The 21,618-nt window shown below is 42.2% G+C and overlaps 1 long non-coding RNA gene across 1 annotated transcript in view; it reads right to left on the reverse strand.

Annotated features, from left to right (window-relative positions):
- LOC126384510 (uncharacterized) overlaps positions 1 to 21,618 on the reverse strand; it is a 250,992-nt gene that overhangs the window by 61,588 nt on the left and 167,786 nt on the right. Inside the window, exon 2 of the long non-coding RNA XR_007569294.1 lies at positions 20,532 to 21,165. This is a non-coding gene — a long non-coding RNA (uncharacterized LOC126384510). The remainder of the gene's footprint in view (positions 1 to 20,531; positions 21,166 to 21,618) is intronic.

Genomic DNA, 21,618 nt, shown 5'->3' on the forward strand with positions numbered 1-21,618 from the left:
AGGTTCAGTGACTTGCTCAGGGGAGCCATGGCAGTGCCCAGGAGGCAAACTGGGATAGGGCATGAGCCAGGCACTCTGTGGTTCCCAAGTAGCTATGGACTGAGCTACTGGAGCTACATCCAAGGATGTGGTAGCTATTTCTCAGGCTCCCTCTCCGGAATTGAACCGTGATTCTTGGCTTCCCATGGTCACCATGGTAGGCACAGAAAGTACCATCAAAACCTGATAGGACAAACATCTTCAGCTACCAGTCCACACTCCATGCTTAGTCCAGACAGGTACTTGAACCTATGACCCTCCAGTCCCAACCCAAGTAGCTATGGAGCTAGCTACTGGAGCTACATCCAAGGAAGGATGTAGCTCCTTGGATGTGGTACCCGTTGCTCAGGCTCCCTCTTCAGAATGTTGGTAGGCACAGAAAGTACCATGGAAAGTTGGGAAAACTGGAATGAGATGTTGGCGAACTGGCACATCTCCAGCTACCAGTCCACACTCCATATTTGGACGGGGGACTTGAGCCTCCAGTTCCCACTTCCCAACCCAAGTAGTTATGGACTGAGCTACTGGAGCTGTGCCTGCTGACTTCTTTGGATGTGGTAGCCATTTCTTGGGTTCTGCAATCGAACCCTTATAGCCGTGGTCACCATGGTAGGCATAGAAGGTACCATCAAAAGTTGATAGGGCAGACATTCGTCAATGAACTTGCACCTCCCCAGCTACCAGTCCACAGTTCATACTTGGTTCAGACATGGACTTAAGCTTGTGACCCTCCAGTTCTCAGCCCAAGTAGCTATGGACTGAGCTACTTCCCCAACAGGAAGTCAACCCTGCTATGCATGAGGCGAGGAAAATGACATGAGCAAGTTTTAATAATAAGGTCATAAAATTGTCATAGTTAATAGATTGTAATATTAAGTATTGTAATTACACAGAATTTGTTTCAGTTGTTATAACCTGACCCTCGCAGGCCTCCATAGTCAATATGTGGAACGTTTGATTCTCAGTCTCTGTATCCCTATGTTCACCTCTGGCTGTACCCCACCTATAAAGGGGCGTCTCCTGTTATTTTTACTAACATTTCAATTTTCATTCATTCATTTATTCTTGAACTGTGAAAATTCATAGCCTACACACCGACTTAAAAAAATGTTTTAACATTTCAACAACTAAAATGTGCGTCAGACGTCTGTGGCCTCGCACCTTTTCCTTTAGAAGCATCACTAGTGATGGCTTCAGTAGCCTTAAGTCTTCCTAACGAGGTTAGCTGTGGATGCCAAATCCAAAAAGGGGAAAAGTCTCAGTGGAAAATAAAATATTTAAGAGTGTGTGGACAAATTTGTTTTGTTTGTTTTTGCTTTCATCTGCAATGCTGCAAATTTAAAGTACCAAATAATCATAAGTAGTCCACCGCAGATCAGCTACCTGGTGCTAAAACATATTAATGAATGCTCATTTAGATGTTATAGAAATGTCGATTTAAAAGGCTGTGTTACCTTTATTATGACGCTCAAACATGCTTTGTGGCTCCAGACGGATTTTTTTTTTTTTTTTAATCTTGGCCGAAAATGTCTCTTTTGATAGTGAAGGTTGCCGACCCCTGGTCTACAGGAATATCATCACCTGTGCAGTAAAGATACTGCAAAATCAACACTGCTCACAGCTGACACATTGGTCCCCATTAGGGATATAAACTAATCAGAAGAGAGAATAATCTCTGACTCAGAGATACGTTTATATAAATATGGCCCAAGATATATTTTTATGAGTTGCTTAATCATATTTTGAAAATACATTAACATTTACAACTTGACCTGCTGGTGTGTGTAACTCAGATACTCAACATTATCTACATATACAAACACTTGTTTTGAATAACTTGGGGTACGTGTGTGTGTGTGTGTGTGTGTGTGTACCTGTTATCTCTGGTCAGTCATGCTCTAGTTTCACTGCTCTGGACTCAAAGTGACCACCTTCCTCTGTACTGACCATCAATGAAGACAGTTCAGAGCGACCGTTTTAACATCCTGGACACACATATAGCGCGGCAGCTAAATGGGAGCACACACAGGACTCCTCATGTGTGGCAAAACAAACAACAACTTTTCACATGCGGCGAGCCTGAGGTCGCCTGCTTGCTGCCTGAGGAGTTTCTCAAACCCTCTGACTCAGGTCTTTATTTGCAAAGCGTCTTCTGCTCCGGCCAGTGGCTGAGCATGGACACGTTCCCGTTTTAGCTGAGCACACATTCCTGCAGTACATATATACAGTACACACACCACCGCTGGGTTCAATACCAATCTTTGTGTCCAGGAGGAACCTCTGGATTGCAGGAGACATATAGATATAGCTTGATGTTTACTCATGGCTGTGGGTGGACACAGTCTTTCCACCCTCGCACACACTTCAACAGGCCTCACACAGGTACGAGTGCGCACACACACACACAAACACACACACACCTGCCGCCTCCCCCAGATCAAACACGTTTACAATGCAGCTTTATCTCTATAAGGTTACACACCTATTTGTTTAAACTCACACCTCTGACAGGGACTCTCCCAGCTGCATTATTAGGATGTGATAAGTGAACTCTGACCTCGCCAACTGTGCAGTCAAGTTCAGATCATATGCACACGTGGTGTACGGACAAATCAATGTGTGTCAGCATGCTACAGATTAGATAAGATGTTATGTCCCACTAAGGTTGTGTTGGTAAATTCAGGTGACAGTAACCCAGAAGCCCGAACGCTGAAATAAACAGTGATACAAACTAAAACATGTCAAGCACGTAACCAGTGGTCACTCATGGTGCGTGTTCAGGTCTGACCCTCCAGTGGTGGCTCAGGGGCGGCAGTAGCTCAGCCTATGGGGACCTGGGTTGGGGACCCCCCCCATCACTCTGATACCTCTCCATTCACTGTAAAATATTTTGCTGTACATTTACAGTAAACTACTGGCTACTAGTTGCATCACTTTCAAAGTCAGTTACTGCATCATTTTGAGTGAATTGTTATTAAATGACAGCTGTGTACTGTGATCTGACAGTAGCTATACCTGCATATTACTGTGATTCAGCAGCATGCTCCTGTAAAATTATTATATCTAACTGGAACCTCACAGTTAACACAGTGTAGATCCTGTTTGTGCACGTGTGTGTATTTCAGGTCTGAGTGTATGACAAAAAAAGGGATTTCCCCTCAGGGATTAATAAAGATTATCCTCTTCTTCTTCCTCTGTGCTCTGTGGATTACACAAATATTTGGTTGGTATCTAAAAGCTGTCCAGCTACTTCAGACCTAAAAACTCACCACTGTTTGGATGTCTGCACACTCTGGAGTCATCCGCGTACCTTTGAGCTCATTTCAGTATATTGACAGGGTTTGTTGTAATGCCTCTGGAGGAAAGAGTTACTGGCACTGTGTCGTGTGCATGTTGAAATATCTGCCAATAGCAATACTGTCTGTCTGTGCGGTTAATTTCACTCAGGAGGAAGGAAGGCTGTTGTAAGACGGACCGATGGAGGTTAACGGCGATCTCTAGGAGGGAAAGAAGACACATCACTGATGCAATCACAACATCATTTGGACGAATAAATGGACTAATGTTATTAAAGGTCACACCAGCTGTTCCTGCTGATACAGACGTGACTTGTAAAAGAAGAAATATTTCTTTTACTGATGAAAAGTTCAATTCATCAGCAATGAAACATGCTTTTAAATCCCATTCAAGACAGCAGAGGGCTAAACCGACGTTAGCCGTTCAGCTAGCAAAGTGTCTAGCAGAGTCTGCACCGGCCCGTTTTTGAAAACCCATACCTGCCAATAACTGTAAAGCTCAGCACCAGAACCAACCCGTTACCCGTCATCATGTCTCAGTCAAAGCTGCACCCATGATCAAACCCCCCCAGGCTCCAGTCCCTCACATGAAGCTGGTTCTCCGTTCTTGAATTGGACGTCTCTTTGACTGGATGGTGAAAACATTCAATCACTGCCAGGTTAGGAAACATGTTAGCATGCTCCTTCCACCACCATCAAACCTCCAAAGGATCCGAACTCCATGTAGGCTGCCNNCGTCCACATATGGCGTCCAAGGTACCCTGGGTGTGTTGGTTGTTGACGTTCTGGGACGCCGTGTCAACTTCAGCCTGTTACATGCATTGTCTGTTTTCAAAATACACTTCTGTTTTCACAGGAAATGTACAGTTTGCATACAGTCTCTTTCAAAATAAAAGCACTACGTTGCTACAACAACAACACACACACATGGTTGGGTTTTGAAAAAAAGAATAGGGTTTGGCTTTACAGTTTTTGGGGAAGTGAATACTGGCCTCCCGGGTATAGGTGGTGATTGTTGGACCCATCCACCCTACTGGGACTTCCAACATCTTAAATGTCGTTGTTGTCCTGCTGCATTTCCCTCTAACACCACCAGGCATCATTGCAGAATAACAACGACCGGCTGTGTATCATGCCAACGTTAAAGGACGGCTTTTTTGTCGGTGTCTGACGCCAGAAGTCACTGACCAAACACCAGTTTTTCGATGACTTCGGAGTGAGACTAAATTGGCTGTCCGCCTGTGTGTAGTTCATTGTTACCCGTGCCCGTGAATTTATATATACACACACTTTTACCTGTTGCACATCTTTTTGTGGGTTACCTGCTACCCAACCCGTTGCAGGACTCTGGACTCTGGTCTCTTGTGTGCTTGCTCTATGGGCCCCATGATGCGGAAGACCAGGATAATTTCACACTGCAAAAATTGAGCTTTTTTGGCTTCATACAGCACTGATCAGTTCTCTGTATACATCCATGACTCTATCTCATGTACTTCTTGCAATACTGAGTTAGATTTCTGGGCATCTTTGGGACAGGCACCTTATTAACTGTAAGTAAATACACCTGGCGTGCTAACAGCTAATGAATGTGCCGTTCTTTACAAAGCTCATCCAAACCAAAGGGGACTTGTCCTAACTGACTAGAAACCAAACTCCTGTGCATTTTATTGCAACAAGACAAAGGCCGTACACTGCACTGCGCACCCTCAGAGACCTAACCCTGATCCAACAAGCTTCTTTCCCATGGATCACCTTACCTGTCCCATTTCTTCAGTCGCCTCGCTGCTGAAAAAGCACCAGAAACTGTTGCTGTGTATCCTCAGAGCAGCTGCTGTGGCTCTGGGTGTAACTTGGAAGACATGTTTAATTTGATAAAACAATGTTTTGTATTCGGCCCGTGGTGCTGTGATTATAGTGCTGGGAATTACATGCAAGCAGAGACACGGCCTCACTGGAAGAGCTTGATTCAGGAGTTTTTCTATGTATGTGTGTTTATGTGTGTATGTGTGTACTCTGTGCTGTTAAAGTCACACATCTTGTTGACAGATATCACACTGGCACTTGTGACGACTGTACTGAGGACCAAGGGAATGTATTTATTGCATATGTGTGTGTGTGTGTGTGTGTGTGTGTGTGTGTGTGTGAAAGTCTGAGAGAGCTGTGCCATGCAGTGAATGCAGAGGCCGTCCAATAGGTTGAGCTGCGGGGTATACATAGCTACAGGTGGGATGGAAACTCAGGAGGGAGGGTGTACACACACACACACACACACACACACACACACACACACACACACACACACACACACACACAGAGTTCTGGGTAAAGGGGGAGTTGTCATGTGCCTTGTGTCCAGGTATTTTCCCATGAAGTGTGTTTCAGAGAAGACGTTCAGTGAGCTGGCTCACGTGTTTAATATGTTTGACCCAGCTGATAATATTTGTAATATCTGAGAGACAAAGCTGCTGCATTCAGAGCCAGAGGTGACCTAGCTATACGGATCCCGTGGACCTGAGCCAGCTTAGCGTGGCCGCATGCGGCTGTGATCACGGTGGAATTAACCCTTCAGGGCATCAAAGTCTCATTTTTAATTCTTCACTCTACCTGTTGTGACCTGAATCAAAAGCTGCTCCCTTTCACATGCCTCCACCCACACATTCATGTTTGTGTGAGTTTGTGTTTTGACGGCTTGCAGCTGAATTAACACTTGTATCAGAGGTACACTGATGCAGGGATTAACATATCGCTATATCTGAACTCATACAGATAACTGGCTGAATGAATGTGCATGTAAAGTTAACTGACGGAGGGTGGAGTTCATTTCCCTCCGTACGTGCAGAAAGCAGGCTGTATTTATTACAGGCTGCATACTGAGGGCTTAAATCCTCAAACTGCATGTTGAATGCATGAGAGGAAGAGAATTCAAGAGTTTTGGGGCCAACCCCGTCCCTGGAACTCTTAGACCTGGGTCTCAGGACAGACAGAAGTCTTTGGACAGACTTTCTCAGCTCTCTCACAGTGTTACACAGGAAGAGGAGCTCTATGATGTCAGAGGGGGGCGAGGTTGTTTAACACTTTGATGAACATCAGAATCTTGAAATGTATTCTGTACCTAACAGGCAGCCAGTGTAGGGAGGATGGGTGAAATGTGCTCCTACTTTTTTGACCTTGTTAAAACTCTTGCTGCTGCATTGAAGACAGGGAAACACTCTAAACCAGGGGTGTCAAACATACGGCCTAGGGGCCAGAACTGGCCCGCCAAAGGGTCCAACCCAACCCGCTGGATGACTTTGTGCAACCAATAGTGATGCACATGAAGGCTAATGTGGAATTTATACTTCTGCATTGAATCAACACTGCAGCCTGACGTGCACCTCCTCAGAAATGTAACTCCACGTCACAGTGATGCAGACCTCCTGTCTGTCTCTGTAAGCTGAAACCATTTCCCTCAGTGGAAACAAAGCTTTGATTTACTTTAATTTCACAGATAAGAAACAATAAATTGTGAAGACAATAAAGCCTCCACTAAAATAGCATTTTAAGTCTTGTGTGTGATTTATCCTGGCTTCATATGAGCAGAGGAAATCTCTGCTAGCTGCTAGGCTAATTTATACAATGTAAAATGCCATAGGCTTGTGCTAATAACGTTAGCATGTTGTATTTGTGGGGAAAATGTGTCCAGATGTCCAGTATGAGATTATAAAGGTAAAGGCGATTTCATGGTATCAAGGAATTTATCTTATGACCAGTCAGACTGAGTGTTAAAGAGTTATTGTTGGTTGAACAAATGTGATATTACTAGGCCGATAATAAGAAACTGAAACCATTTTGTTCATGGAAGTTTGTCTAAAAAGTCTCCACCTTGAAAATAACTAAATTAATTAAAAGAGAGATTCTCTGTTCAGTTGCATTTCCAACATCATAGATGTACACAGTATGACAACCGTCAACTTTCACATCACGGTATTCCTTAAAACTGGTACATTGCTGCAACTCCAGCTATAGTCATGTTGCTTTTGCTCCCTTATCTTATTACTTTCTTTTCTACATATTACAATGCACTCCATATGAACAAGTTAGTGACCGTGTTCAAGTTATTATTGTGTAAAACCAGGTTTTATTTTCCATTAATCTTTTAAAAGTAGCATCAGTCTGTCCTTACAGCATCTCTGGCCTGCTGTCAGAGTCTGACAGAATTTTGCACCCTGCTTATCTGCATGTTTAGGGAAATACAAGTCTTATTTTTATTTGTATTTATTTTTTTAATTTAAATAAGCTTACAGCCATGCAGACAGAATTTCAGACCTAAATTTAGCCTCCCACAAACATGTTTCTTTTCTATGTGTATTACTGCAGGGCTTGTTCTTATATTTTCTCTTGTTGTTACTTTCCCATCAGAACCCTTTAATTTAAATTCAAAAATTAAATTCACATTTTTAAATTCAATCCGCTGCCTTAGAATCTGTAAACAATGAAGTTCTGTATGGGAGAAAACTGCACTAATTTTTATAATTAGCTTCTAAATATGCTTTAAATATTCTGAAGGAATCCCAGAGAACAGACACGTGCAGCAGCTGCTCCTCCGCGCTCCTCCTCCTGCGCTCATGTTCCTGCAGCACCAAACCACATGTCAGATTTCTTTAAATGAATTATCAGAGCAGCGATGAGGGAGATGCAAACATTATTTCAAGTTAGGTTTTGGTTTATAAATACACATGGAAGTGGGAAACAATTTGGCATCTGTGTCTGCTCACATCGGGCAGCTGGTGAACCAGAATCAGCCAGAGAGATGGAAGGAGACTGTGATTTTACCCCCAACTAGCTTACTTGTTGTTCAGCTTAATAGTGGTTTGTTGCCTCAGTCAGTCTGGCTGTAGTGAGATGTTTTTATAATGGTTTAATTTCACAACAGTGACAAACAGTTCTGAGACTTTGGACAAACACTATCGTCACCTGTTTGTCCATGAAGGCAGGGCACAGGGAGACGTAACGCTGCTCGACAGGACGCTCAATACGTGTCCGTTAACTGTGGTGGCTGTGTAAAAAACAAGGGAGGTCTGAGAGGGAGGGGCAGGATGCTTTCAATTGAGAACTGACGCCATGGACCAAACTTAAAAACAACGCTTTGCAAAGAGGGCACTTATCCAGACAGAGGTCAAAGGGACACGTGCTTGAGCTTTACCTGAGGTCGATCTGTGGACGTGCATGCTGCGGCACATGATCAGCTACACTTAGTGAAACACGCACTGTACATAAAAGCAATAAAAGGGAAATTAGATTAAAATGAAGAGAGATATACAGGCCTTACCAGTGACTTCCATACACATTCAAGGATATGAAGCAGCAATATGTTGCTTCAGGGGAATTTATTTCCGACAGTAACCCACAGCAGATGACAGAGCTCTGCAGCCACAAACAGACTGTGTTTTCATTGAAGGGCTGGACTGGAAAACTTATTTCGTCACTGTCGTCATGTTCCTCTCAAACTAATGAGACCCACAGAGAGCAATGTGTGACAGCTGACACCATGTTGAGGAAGCTGGGCTGATTGTTCCAAAGTTCATGTTTTCTTGATCATGTGGCTCAAAGTGACACAACATTGAACCTGGCTGTTATCAGGGTGAACTGACCTCGTTGACATTGAGACATTTCACCCAGACTGGTGATGTCACTGTGTTTTTGTTGGCTGTCTGTCTGCTCTCATCTCTCCAGGTCGAACTGCACAGGCCGCAGGTGAAGCTGGTCGCCAGACTCGCAGAGAGCAGCGCTCGGTGCATTCACACATTCAAACTGCTTTGTACTTCAGATCTGAGGAATCATGTGAAGTCTTGCTAATGAGTTTGTCTCTTGGAACCAGTCAGGAGTGGCGAATAAGGATCTTACGAGCTGGGAAAGAGACACTGTCGGGCCCCACATATTCAGCTTTAAATGCAAACTGTCTGAGCCTCATAAAAAATCAGAGAAAACTTAAGGTGGAGTTCAAAGGTCAAGAAACAGTTTGAGTCTCATCTCATTACAGCAGCAGGGAGCTGTGATCTGAGAGTTCATATCTTTTCAAGTGTGATCTCTGCACAGCGAGGAACATACAGAGGAAAGAGGAAAAGATCAAGATGTTATAAATGCATATAGAGTCAAAATAAAAACCTCACACTGAGCGATATCTACAACCCGAGGTATGCGTGCTAATGTCAACAGCGCTGCGTGTCTACACACGGTATCTTGATGAGACGACGCAGATATCAGAGAAGCTCCAGGGACTTTCAGGAACCTCTGCGGGAGAAGGAATGAGAACAGGAGATTTGTGGGAAAGAAAAGACAAACAGAAAAAGCTCTGCAGTCGGCTTGGTGATAGAAACTGGAATAAAACACAAGCAGCACAAATATGCAAGTAAACACATGTGCACAATAAGTGTCAATATACCCAGCTCAAACCAGTTTGATGATTAACTTTAAGCACAAATCTCAGGTCACTGCACCCCACCCTTCTCACCTCGTGTTACCTGAGGTCAATGACAGGAACAACTTCAAGTTTGTCTGGTTGAAGGCGCGAACAGGATTACAGTTGGTAACTGCTTGTACAGGTTGGATCAGTTATGTCAGAAAGATCTGTAAAGGAGATCTGCATTTTTCAACCTGGAGCCTATTTCCCTGGGTAAACTGGTCAAAGAGACTGATGAACAACAGGTTTTGAAAGTGGTCCAGTATTGACAGAGTGGGCAGCAGCCACCAGCCACGGGACGGGCTGCAATGAAACCACGTGGGGCAACTGAACACCGTCAGTGTGCGCCCATTACAAGTGGTTATTTTCAACACATTCTCAGTCTGACCTCGTCACATATCGAGATATCACCAGAGGAAAAGTAAGGGATTCACCAAAGTCATCAGGATACATCCTCTGGGGGCATCAATGGCTTTAAGAAATGTTGTGCCAGTCCATCAAGTAGATGTTGATATTTGATTGGAGGGGGATCATCAAGGTGCATCAAGTTCATGCTCTGAGTACAAGATGGTGTATTTCAGTGGGGACAAACATGCTGGGCCGACCAGCTGAGTGACAGGCTGATATATTTTTTTTAAGCATTTGTAATTTTCGGAATATTCTATAAAACAATCATATTCTCTGTTTTACAAATAGGCATAGAAAAAACAATCCCAATAAAAGACAAAAACAGAGACAGACCAAACCAAAAATCAACCTGACAAACAACTGACGGACAAACCCCCCCCCCCCAATGACCATGAAGGCAATGACCCTTTGTAAATGAGCGGCGGGAACAGATCCTGTCAGTTCAGAAAACCAACCGAAAACAGCAACCAAGGGAGAAGGTGAAATGTTATAAGCATGAGCATTAGAGATGACTTCAACAAAGGATGACCAGAAAGGGACAAGTTTCGGACAAGACCAGAACATATGAGAGGAGGTAGCCGGGGTGTGTTTACATGTGTCGCATGATGGGTCTACATTTGGAAATATTCTCGCTAGTTTAGCTTTCGAGAAGTGTAACTGATACAACATTTAAAACTGTATTAAAGCATGTCTGGAACACATGGAAGAAAAGTGGACTCTTCTTCCACTGGAGAGGTTACAGCTATCCATGATATGGGAGTAAATAAATGATGTTCTACTCTTATTCAGCATATTGACCCTTAATAGAGAATCCAAACAGGAAGGAGAGGGAAGGGTCGGAAAATTAGCAAACTTTTTGCGAGTAAAATCTCTAATTTGCAAGTATCAAAAAAAAAAAAAGATTATTAGTCAGACCGAATTTTCTGGATAATTGTTCAAAGCTAGCAAAAGTATCATTGACATACAGGTCTTCAATACTACGAATGCCTTTGTCATGACAGGCCGATATTTCAACACATTCTCACTCCGACCTCGTCACATATCCACGTTTGGTCGTGGACTGTCCACGTCCAGACACGACGTGCAAGGTACCCTGTTGGTTGTTGAAGCTCCTGCCCGCCCTACTTGACTTCCACCGCCTTAATTTTCGTTGTTCTCCTGCCACGTTTCTCCCTGACGCCACTGGGTGCCGTTAAACGATAAAGGCAACAATGCCTACATGGAAGGACGTTTTTTTCATTGGTGTCTGACGCTGGAAGTCACTGACCAAGGGCCAGTTATTGCCTCATTAAGGAGAAAACTTGCTCTGAAATATGACAAGATGTCACCTGTGGCAGGAACACAACAGTGGAAACGTGTGTGAGATCTGGAGAGAGTATTTACTTATTTATCTTATGTATTTATTTGGATCCCCATTTGTCACTACCAAGGTAGCAGCTACTCTTCCTGGGGTCCACACAAGCAAACATTACATCATAGAGTAAAGCAAATATATAATATGGTATAATAACCAGAGTACTTTACATTAACCGTAGTTTACTGTTAACTAAAAGATATTCAACATCATGACCGACACATTTGAAACGTCCACCTCCGTTCACTCTTTTGCTATTTGTACCACAAAGACAGCCCAAATCAATCGCTCAAGATTTTGGGTTATGTCAAGAGACACAGGCTCAAAACTCAATACAAGGCCAGACTAGGCCCTCAGGAACACAGTGATGACCCCTCGGAGGCCAACCCTGTCACCTAAAGCAATCAGCTGCAGACTGTATGGATCAATAACGTACTGTATGTTCTTACATATGGAACAGTGTGGCCGATCCACGTAGACAGCAGCAGGTAATGTGGAAAGTCAGAGTAAAGGGCAACTAATACACACACACACACACACACACACACACACACACACACACACACACACACACTGTCATACTTTTATCAGTGTTCACATTTTTAACCCAGCAGGAGAAACCAATGCAACCTCACACACACATTCCTGTACTTCTATCTTTGTGAGGACCATCACTGACATAATGCATTAGCCCCTTATGCTAACCTTAAAAATCAGATTCAGATTTCATTAATGTCACCAGGGGCAATTTCTTAGGACAGCTTGCCACGCACACACTATAACACACAGTAACATGTAGACACATAAACACTAGGAGTGGGAATCACCAGAGGATCGACTACACGATATTACCATGATATTTAAGTCATGATATGACATTATTCCGATTTTAAATATGTTGCGATATGCTGAGTATTGTGATAAAATATATTTTGATTTGTTTACTTTTTTAAACTGTAAAATTTGTCCCATCTGTTTAATTTAATAAGATAAAGTTCACTTAAGACATTGTTTTGCAGCAACAAAATGTTTCTACTGGACTGAAAGAGCAATTGATTAAATTATTCTAGTAACCTACCTAAAGTTTAATTTGTATTTGTAATATTAAGAATTGATATAATTAAAAAAAAAATCTAAACTTGGCAATGTGTAATGATACAATATTGCCACACAAAAATATTGCGATACTACGCTCTATTGATTTTATCCACTACCCCTAATAAACAGATGAGTGATAAATAAAAATTAAAAATATGCTAAGGAGTTTAGTGGAATAAAGGAATCTGTTATGTTAATGGAGTGATTATCAATAAAAGAGATAAGAGAAACACAAAAAATATTTATTAATATTAATATATTTTTTTATTAATAAATATATTAATTAAATTTTAAAGGTAGGATCTAGAGGATTTTCAAACAAAACAAAATATAGACATATACAAATGAAATCCTGCTTAATCATCACCTATGGGCTTCTACTCATGTGTGGTGGTGACTCTGTTTGCAGAGCTCCTGCCCTTTAACTGTATTTTGATGTTTTTGTGAGCTCGGGCCGCTTCTGGGCGGAGATTTCCCCAGCCAAAGAGAGAGCGCAGGTGCCGTGCCCGAGCGTGTCCGAGCGTGCACCAGCGCGAGCCTTGCCTGAACCTCTTCTGTGAAGCCTTCTTCCGTACCTCCGGGCTTCGTACACCCGGGAAAGTTGAGCCTGATAGGAGGGGCCGAATTTGAATGTGTGTTTACAAACAGCAACTGGAAAATCCTTCAGACCCTACCTTTAATATATCTATTTATTGCAGAGGGAATACTGGTTAGTTCGACAAGCAGGTAAAATGTAACGACACCCTGACGGCAACAGAGAAAATTCGCCTGCGAGCACATGTTGTCCAGAAGAAGCTAAAATACAAGTTCCTTTGTATCACTCCTGTGATCTTAAAACAGATTTTAACACTGCTACTTATTGTATCTTTCAGTGTGAGGCTGTGAAAGCAGCAGATAAATGAAAAACACAGCAGGCTTTCAATAAAAGACTGAAATAAACAGCAGAGGATGACGGGACTGACAGGAAAGAAATTTAGTTTAAGGAGAGGGTGAATTCTCTGTTGCCCTCACTTCATAATATCTGCAGTGTTTACATCAAATTTAAGCTGCTCATAAAAAAAAAGTACTTCAATATGTATATGAGGTGACCCTTTCCAACAGCACAACTAAGTGCCTAACCCAGGGGTCAGAAACCTTTACTATCAAACAGCCAAAATAAAAAAGTTTAAAAAATCTGTTCATTATGTCTTTAGTTTCTTTTGTCTCAGACGTGTTAGGATGTTTCATACCTTGACATGTTTCGACGGAAACTTTCGCCTTCCTCAAGAAGTCTCACTTGCTGGTGGTTGTGACGCGTCTTTATCAGCTGATCTGTCAATCAGCCAATATTAGGGAGAAATAGAAGCACACAAACAAAACAGAATACAGAGGAGTGGTGACGCTACCGTACATCAGAGGGGTCAGGAAACACAACACACCGGTTAAACCACACACAAAACTACCGCAAATTCTGGTACACCCAAAAGACAAGATCGAACAAAACAATAAATGCAACGCCGTATACGAGATACCATGCCAATCATGCAATAAAACATACATCGGGGAGACAGGGAGGAGCTTCAGCACACGTAAAAAAGAACATAAAAAGGAATGCGAGAAGGAGACGAAAACAAGACAAACAAGTTCAATAAAAGAAAAGGCACAACAAGAAACCTACAAATCAGCCACAACAGATCACTGCAAAAGGGAAAATCATCTTATGGACTGGGACAAGGCCAGAGTCATACGCACTGAGGACAACAAATACCGGCGCTGGATCAGGGAGGCCACTGAAATAAGGAAGTGGGGCCCAGGGACAATGAACAGGGACGAGGAGGCATACATGCTCTCCCACACCTGGAGCAGCATCCTGGAGAGGCGGCGGACAGACAGCAGGAGGCGTGGCCATCCTGTCAGTTTTTGACAGGATGGCGACGCCTCCCTGATATCAGCTGATTGACAGATCAGCTGATAAAGATGCTTCACAACCACCACCAAGTGAGACTTCTGAGGAAGGCGGAAGTTTCCGCCGAAACATGTCAAGGTATGTAACATCCTAACATGTCTGAGATAAAAGAACTAAAGTCATTAGCAAAATGGCATATTTAATCTACATTATCCTATAAACATTCCTAATAGGTCTAAATGAGCTTTCATTAATATGTGGTACAACAAAGTAGATACTGTGCAGCGGGCTATTTATGAAGCATTGGTGGTGAAAGCAACCAATTCTGTCCATTCACTATGAAATTCTCTGTTTTGCCCCATTTTCGGATTCATTTTCGACGTTTTCTTTCTCAGAATTTTTGGGTATCAATAGCTAGCCTCTCTAAGGAGACTCATGAGTAGCCATCACTATTGAGATTCGAAAGATTTTAGAAAAAGACGTCTGGCCATAAACGTATCATGCACATAGTTGAAAAGATGTTAAAACCTTGGTTTTTTTTAATCAGCGTCTAGGCTATGCATTACACAATTGGAAAATGTAAGAATCAATTTAGGCCTACAACAATAATAGATGAAAATGATATGGTAAAAAATAACTGTTATCCATTTCCATACAATTTTTGTTGACGCCACAGGGAGCTGCTGGAGAGGGGCTAAAGAGCTGCAGGTTGCCTACCCCTACCCCTAACCCTAACCTAAACCTAATTTTAACCTGAGCCTTAGAAACAAGTCTTAACCCTCAAACAGGCCTTTAAAGAGAGGCCAACATGTCCTCACATTCTGGAATGTCCTCACTCTGTTGGTAAAATGTATTGGTCCTCCCTATGTAGCAATTACAAGTACACAGACAAATACATCATAAAAGCACAAAGTCCAGGTGTCTGATGGAGAATTCCACTCTGGCTTCCTCCTAAAATCCAGTGTATACCCTGAGCCAAGGCCATTTTATTACAGTCAGAACATGCAATAAAATGAAGCCTTTACAACACCCATAAACATCTTGATGAACACACTCCACGTGACACTTTACTTATATTTCAGACCAAACTCTCTATTATGTCTCGGCTGTCCTGTCTTCAGAGTGGATCATGTGCTCAGTGACGTGGGGGAGGCCACAGTGGCGTGACTGTGTAATGGTTTAGCTGGGATGGCCTCAGTATGCCGAAGGTCATTTGGACTCTAAAATAGGCCCACAGGTCAGTCAGGTCAAATATAGTCCTGCTGTATTGGTCAGTAGCTTAAGACACATTCAGGCTACATGAGTGAGTAGCTTATATTGTTCCTGGTGATCCATCAGATGTTGTGCTGATATCAAACAGTCGACGTGACGCCGCAGAGAGCAGCTGAGGTGTCATAATAGACTTCATACAGATGACTGATGCTCTCAGGAGGGTTCGTTTATGTTTAGAATGGAAACTGTGACGTGTGCTGAGTGTTTCTCTCCCGCACCCACCCACCCACCCACCCACCGGCATGCCGGCCTCGGCCCCTTGGGAGAAAATAGACAAGGACAGTCAAAGGAAAGTGAGTTTACAAGTTCACAGCCAGCCTGTTGTTATGTGTGCATCCTCTCTGCTGCTCCTGCTGTGCCTCTATTTTTCATGTCAACAGTCTCATTTCTCCCGATTTACAACGTCTCAGGATTTACAGCAACATGAGCGGAACAGTCAGTCCATGTTTATCTGTGGAAACAGGCCAAACAGACAAGTTCAAATCAAGACACTCACTGATGAAATAACCATCTCTAAGAGAAAACCATTACCTAGCATCATTAGCCATTATCTTTATTAGCCCTGCGGAGATACTCCAGTAAACGTTTCCTGCTCTTTGACCTCTCATATATCCTCTCAATTAGTGCCTCTGACGAGAGCATCTTTGAAGTGTAGGATATCCGTTGTGGGATGGTTTAAAAAGTCTCTACAAAATGGCACAGTAAACTGTCATCATACCTTCTCCTGTATATAACTCTTATTTCTGTCCCTTCTTAAAGGCTGGGGCTGCATCATAAATGTGGAGCAGATAGTATGGAGGCAGCAGAGTGATTTTATGAGCTTATATTTGGTTTTACAGCCATTCAAATAGAGCTCATCTGAATGTGATAGCAGCGAGGAGCTGCCTGAGGCTGTCAGCTACTGTTTCAAATCAGCTAAATGTTGAGCTCAGGTCAGATCTTTATTGGTCCACACAAAGAAATTACTTTTCCCAACAATTCAGTGTGAAGGTAAGGACTGATTCTGTGGTGGATCTGCAGAAAATACAGCTTTTATTGTCCCTTCAGTGTTTCTTATCAGCATATGTCCCAAGATGAAGTACTCTATAATGTCTTTATCTTGTTCTTTAACAGCGCTCTGGGAAGAAGGACGTGATGTCCTCTGGTAGTCAATAACTTTACACCACCATCAGACAATAACCATCAACCACAGAACAATACACATTGTGGGGTGACTGTGTAACTTTACACTGGAATTACTTGTTATGACTCCACATTTTGTAACTTTGCTGCCACCTACTGAAAAATGTGTACAATTACAGTAGCTGTGTTAAACTGAGGACACTGCACAGGAAAACAAAACCACATAATAATAATAATAATAATAATGATACTACTACTACAGTTGGTAACATGCATTTCTCAATAATAAGTCCAACCATTTTACAGCATTCTGAATCAATGATCTCAGATCAGGGGTTCTCAAAGTTTTAATGACTGAGTGGTATTTTAGGGAGCCAGTTTACGACCCACAGACAGACCCCAGGTGGTGTTAAAGCACCTGTCCTTTGCCCTCTGATTAGATATGTGCCCTTTTTGTTAAACTTTTTTTTCCCCAATAACTTTTAATCATTTCATATTTTAGTTTTTGAATTTGGCCCATTGCACCAATGCTCAATTTAAAGTGTGTTGTATCTTCGACATCTGCATCTGAGTCAAGTCCCTGTCCCTCCCTCTGCAACTTCCCTTTTGGCAGCCGCACACAAATCAAGCGCCCTGTTTTCTTTGTTATTCTCTGCTATGCTAGGTGTGTATAATACAGATTAGGGCCCGACCAATATGGACTTTTTGGGGCAGATGCAGATTCTGATATTATGGAATAAAAAAATCCGATAACCGATATATCAGCCAATTAAATTTTTACGTGTTTCAATTTAAAACCCCCCGAAATACCTGCTCTTGATGGCTTAAATATAGTTCAAACACTCGTTACAAAGATATAAATTGAAGGAGGAACATTTTACTATTTTCAAATACTTTTATTATCAGAAATTGTGTGAAACAAGCAGCATATGAACAATTTGAACACAAAATAAATCAAAAATATGATGTGCAAAAAGGCAGTAAACCTCTGGGAAATAAAATAATCATGCAAAGTCTATATGAATTAAGACATTCACATGTATGTTCACAGGACCAGAGTTCTTATTATTATTGTCAATTTAACAGAGGTAGGTTATAGTGCAAAAAGTAACACAAGGACATCATTTCTAAGTAAAACACCATATTCCCTGCATTTTATTAGTGATAAAAATATAAGTGTTAACATCGACGGTTAACATAACGGCTATAATCGGCCTATTAAATTGGTCGGGCCCTAATACAGATATTTAGACACCTAATGTAGGAGCCAATGTTGACTTAAGATTGTACAATTTAGTTGGTTGGTTTATAGCGTGTTTTTATACTTTATTAATGTGGATCGTTGCTATTATTGCTTGTTCTGTTTATGTAAGCCCCTGAATGGCATTAGTCTTTTATGTTAAACATCCAGTTACCCATTATTCTTGTAACACCTGAACTATGCACTGCGCACGCTCATCACGGCACAAAAGGCAATATAGAGGTTTGAGTGTGTTAGCAGCTGTGCGAGGTACGGTGTAAAAAGGTTTTTTGACCATCATGTCACCGTTAAGTTATTGTCACGTTACCGTTATGTAACAGGCTTTGGAAATGCATAATGTGGAACACCCATGGTTAATTTTTTTCATGTTTTTACGACTGAGAGAAGCTCAGAATTTGTGGATAAAAATGTAACCTGGATATACAGCAACGTGGAAAATAAACGGTCAAGACTACGACCTGGCTCTTCTTTGATTTCATGAGTAAGGAGTAGAAATACACGGTGCATACGAGTCAAGACCAATTATTCTGCCTTCTGCTAGCAACTTTGAGTGGCTGTGGAATTAAGATTAAGTTTGCCACTACACCTAATATGTAAGTTCCAAAGACACCTCCCTGCTCATGACTGTGCTCAGATGTACTGAATGTATATTTAGGCCTCAAGGTGCTGTCAGATAGAAACCTCCAGGCAGGGTGCACATGCATTGTTTGTTTGTTTTTGCGCTCATGCAAGCAAAAGAAAGGGTGCCCTTTTTTCCACTGGAGCACCTGCCCTGCAAACTGTCTGTGCACGGCACTGATGCAAGTAAACATACCGACTAACAGGCTTCTTCTCCGGAGCCAGGTTCAATCGAATCATGGCTACGACTGGATTGTGGGTCGTGGTTGTGCTCCTGTCGTGGTCCAGCCTGATGCCGACTACAGCTGCTATTATTATTAGTTATACTTTACTGTTATTACACATGTGTGATTATTACTGTCACTGACATATATTAATATATAAATATATCATATATGCTTTCATTAAACATTATTATTCATTGTTCTCACTGTGCATCTCTCTCTGTCCCCTGTTGGCCTTCATAAATGAAACCGAATTGAACTGAATGTTTACATGCTGATATGTATCCATATAAGAATATTATATAAAATTACGAAACACTTCACTGCAATATTCTGACACATCCACATAAAAATGAAATGAAAAGAAAACCAAAAGAATGTTTTTACCTTTTGGAGGTTGGAAAGTTTGTAACCTCTGTCCACGTGGTCTCTGCTGGACGTCTGCACAGTTTGGCAGGAATTAAATATACTACTTCTACTGCTACTGTTACTATTAAATAACAACAATCATACCTCAAAATAAAAATATAAAGAAAGGCATTGCATACCTGAACAAGAGGTAGAGACGAAAAAGTCAAACAAAAATGGTAGAAATTTACCAAGAAAAAAAAGTTTTAAAAAAGTAAATTATAAAGACGTTGATCCTGAAAGTTGCACAACGTGCTAAACTGTAGATTTTGGATGTGTAACTGTAACTGTGCTGAGCTGCGTGTTGTTGCTGCAACAACAAAAACACAACGACACTAAATGTATCTGTTGGCCGAGGGGACCGGGAGAAATGATCCTGTGTGCATGGAGGCTACGTGTCCAGCAGGGGGCGGTAGAAGTCAGCAGTGAGCAGGGTTGGGCTTCTTCATGTGTACTGCAGTTATTCCAGGAAATGTTTTTTTTTTCTCAGACTGAACATGCTGTAAATGTTTGTGCATATCTGACTGACATGACTGAGCAGGTCCAACAGAGTCCCTGATCTTTACAGTAGAAACATAACATATGTACACAAGGCCATTAGGACACAATCAGGAGCAGAAGACACTGAATAGCTGTTCAAGTCAGTAATAATAATGCTCACACTCTCTCTGTGTACACTGACTGTTAGCACACATCTTTTCAAAAGACCTCACAGTGTTCCGGGTCACAGAGCAAGTCGGAGTGCACGGAGCTCGTTACTGTGGTCTGAATGAGATGTGTAATATAATATCTGAATGTGGTCATTCGTAGATATGGTATAGATATTCTTGGTTTGATATGTGAGGCGTTGGCGTCAACATACAGCCAATCAATCAATGTAATGAAGAGGAGGCCAAAAGAAAAGAAATGTTCCAATGACTCTCGATCATCCGATGATTAATGAGCCATGACCTTCCAAGACATGCAAGTAAAATCTTAAAATATTTATCTTAATAAAGTTTTGTAATAATGTGAACTCCACCTAATGTTGCATGTTTAGCCCCGTCTCCACCAAACCCTTTCAGTCCAGTCCCTTTGGAACCAGCAGTAAGCCTTCAGACATGGTACCTAGACCCTCAGTCTGTTCAGACAGTCCTCTTAAATGTGGGCGGGGTTGTTGTCACTCACTGCTCCGTCCAGCACTCGCTGTATTTCCTCATCAGCGGTGACACAGATGGAAGTCTGCACCTGGTTTATCGTCCACAGAACAAGGCTGCACGCCCACATTTTCACAACAAAATAGAACAGGCTGCAGTGAGAGTCTCTCTCCATGGGATATTTAAAAATAGCAGCTTTGTGCATTTAGTCCTTCTCAGGCAAGCTCAGGGGTTTAGTGTTGCTGTAGCCCACAGCAAGTGAGGATTAGAATATATGACCTTCACATAATCCGCTCCAAATTAATCTATATTTTTAAAGTAATTACTAAAAGTGTGTGTCATATAAAAACTAAAGTGATGGTCAAAGTTGTCACAGTGAAATTTAAGGTGTGCTGATGGATTCACGTCATCAACTCATGCATTGAGTAACATTACAAGTTAACGTTCCACCTTAAAAGTTGCCGGCAGTCGGCCCAGTGAATGAAGTTATTTTTTCTCAGACTCCAGCTGCTGTGAGAGGCAGCAAAACATCCTTTCATTTTATAGTTACAGTTTACTAATAAAACTCTCCACAGTATGAACAGTGGTTACATGAGCCTCAAAACCTCCCTGTCTACATATCAACACTAAAAACAGTCTCCAAACATCTTTGCCCTGGACGGAGTTTTACAAAAGATAAGTGACCTAAAACCCAGTTTGTGGACAAAAGGTCAAAACAAAAAGAAAAATATATATAAATATATATTTTCAAATATATCTGCATATATGTGAACGAGGCCAGAGACAATACAAATATGGTGACTGCTGGGGGACACAGTGGATGTCTCCTCTGTCATCTGATGACTACAAATTCTTTGTGTGTCTCTTTAAGTGGGAGTGGGGGGGGGGGGGGGGGGGGGGGTGTATTGGATGATGTCACTGCTACCTGTCTGACTGACTGAGTGATTAATCACCAGAGGGCTCGGNGGGGGGGGGGGGGGGGGGGGGGGGGGGGGGGGGGGGGGGGGGGGGGGTTGTATTGGATGATGTCACTGCTACCTGTCTGACTGACTGAGTGA

Source organism: Epinephelus moara, chromosome 22 (genome assembly GCF_006386435.1).
Source record: "Epinephelus moara isolate mb chromosome 22, YSFRI_EMoa_1.0, whole genome shotgun sequence".
Classification (NCBI taxonomy): domain Eukaryota; kingdom Metazoa; phylum Chordata; class Actinopteri; order Perciformes; family Serranidae; genus Epinephelus; species Epinephelus moara.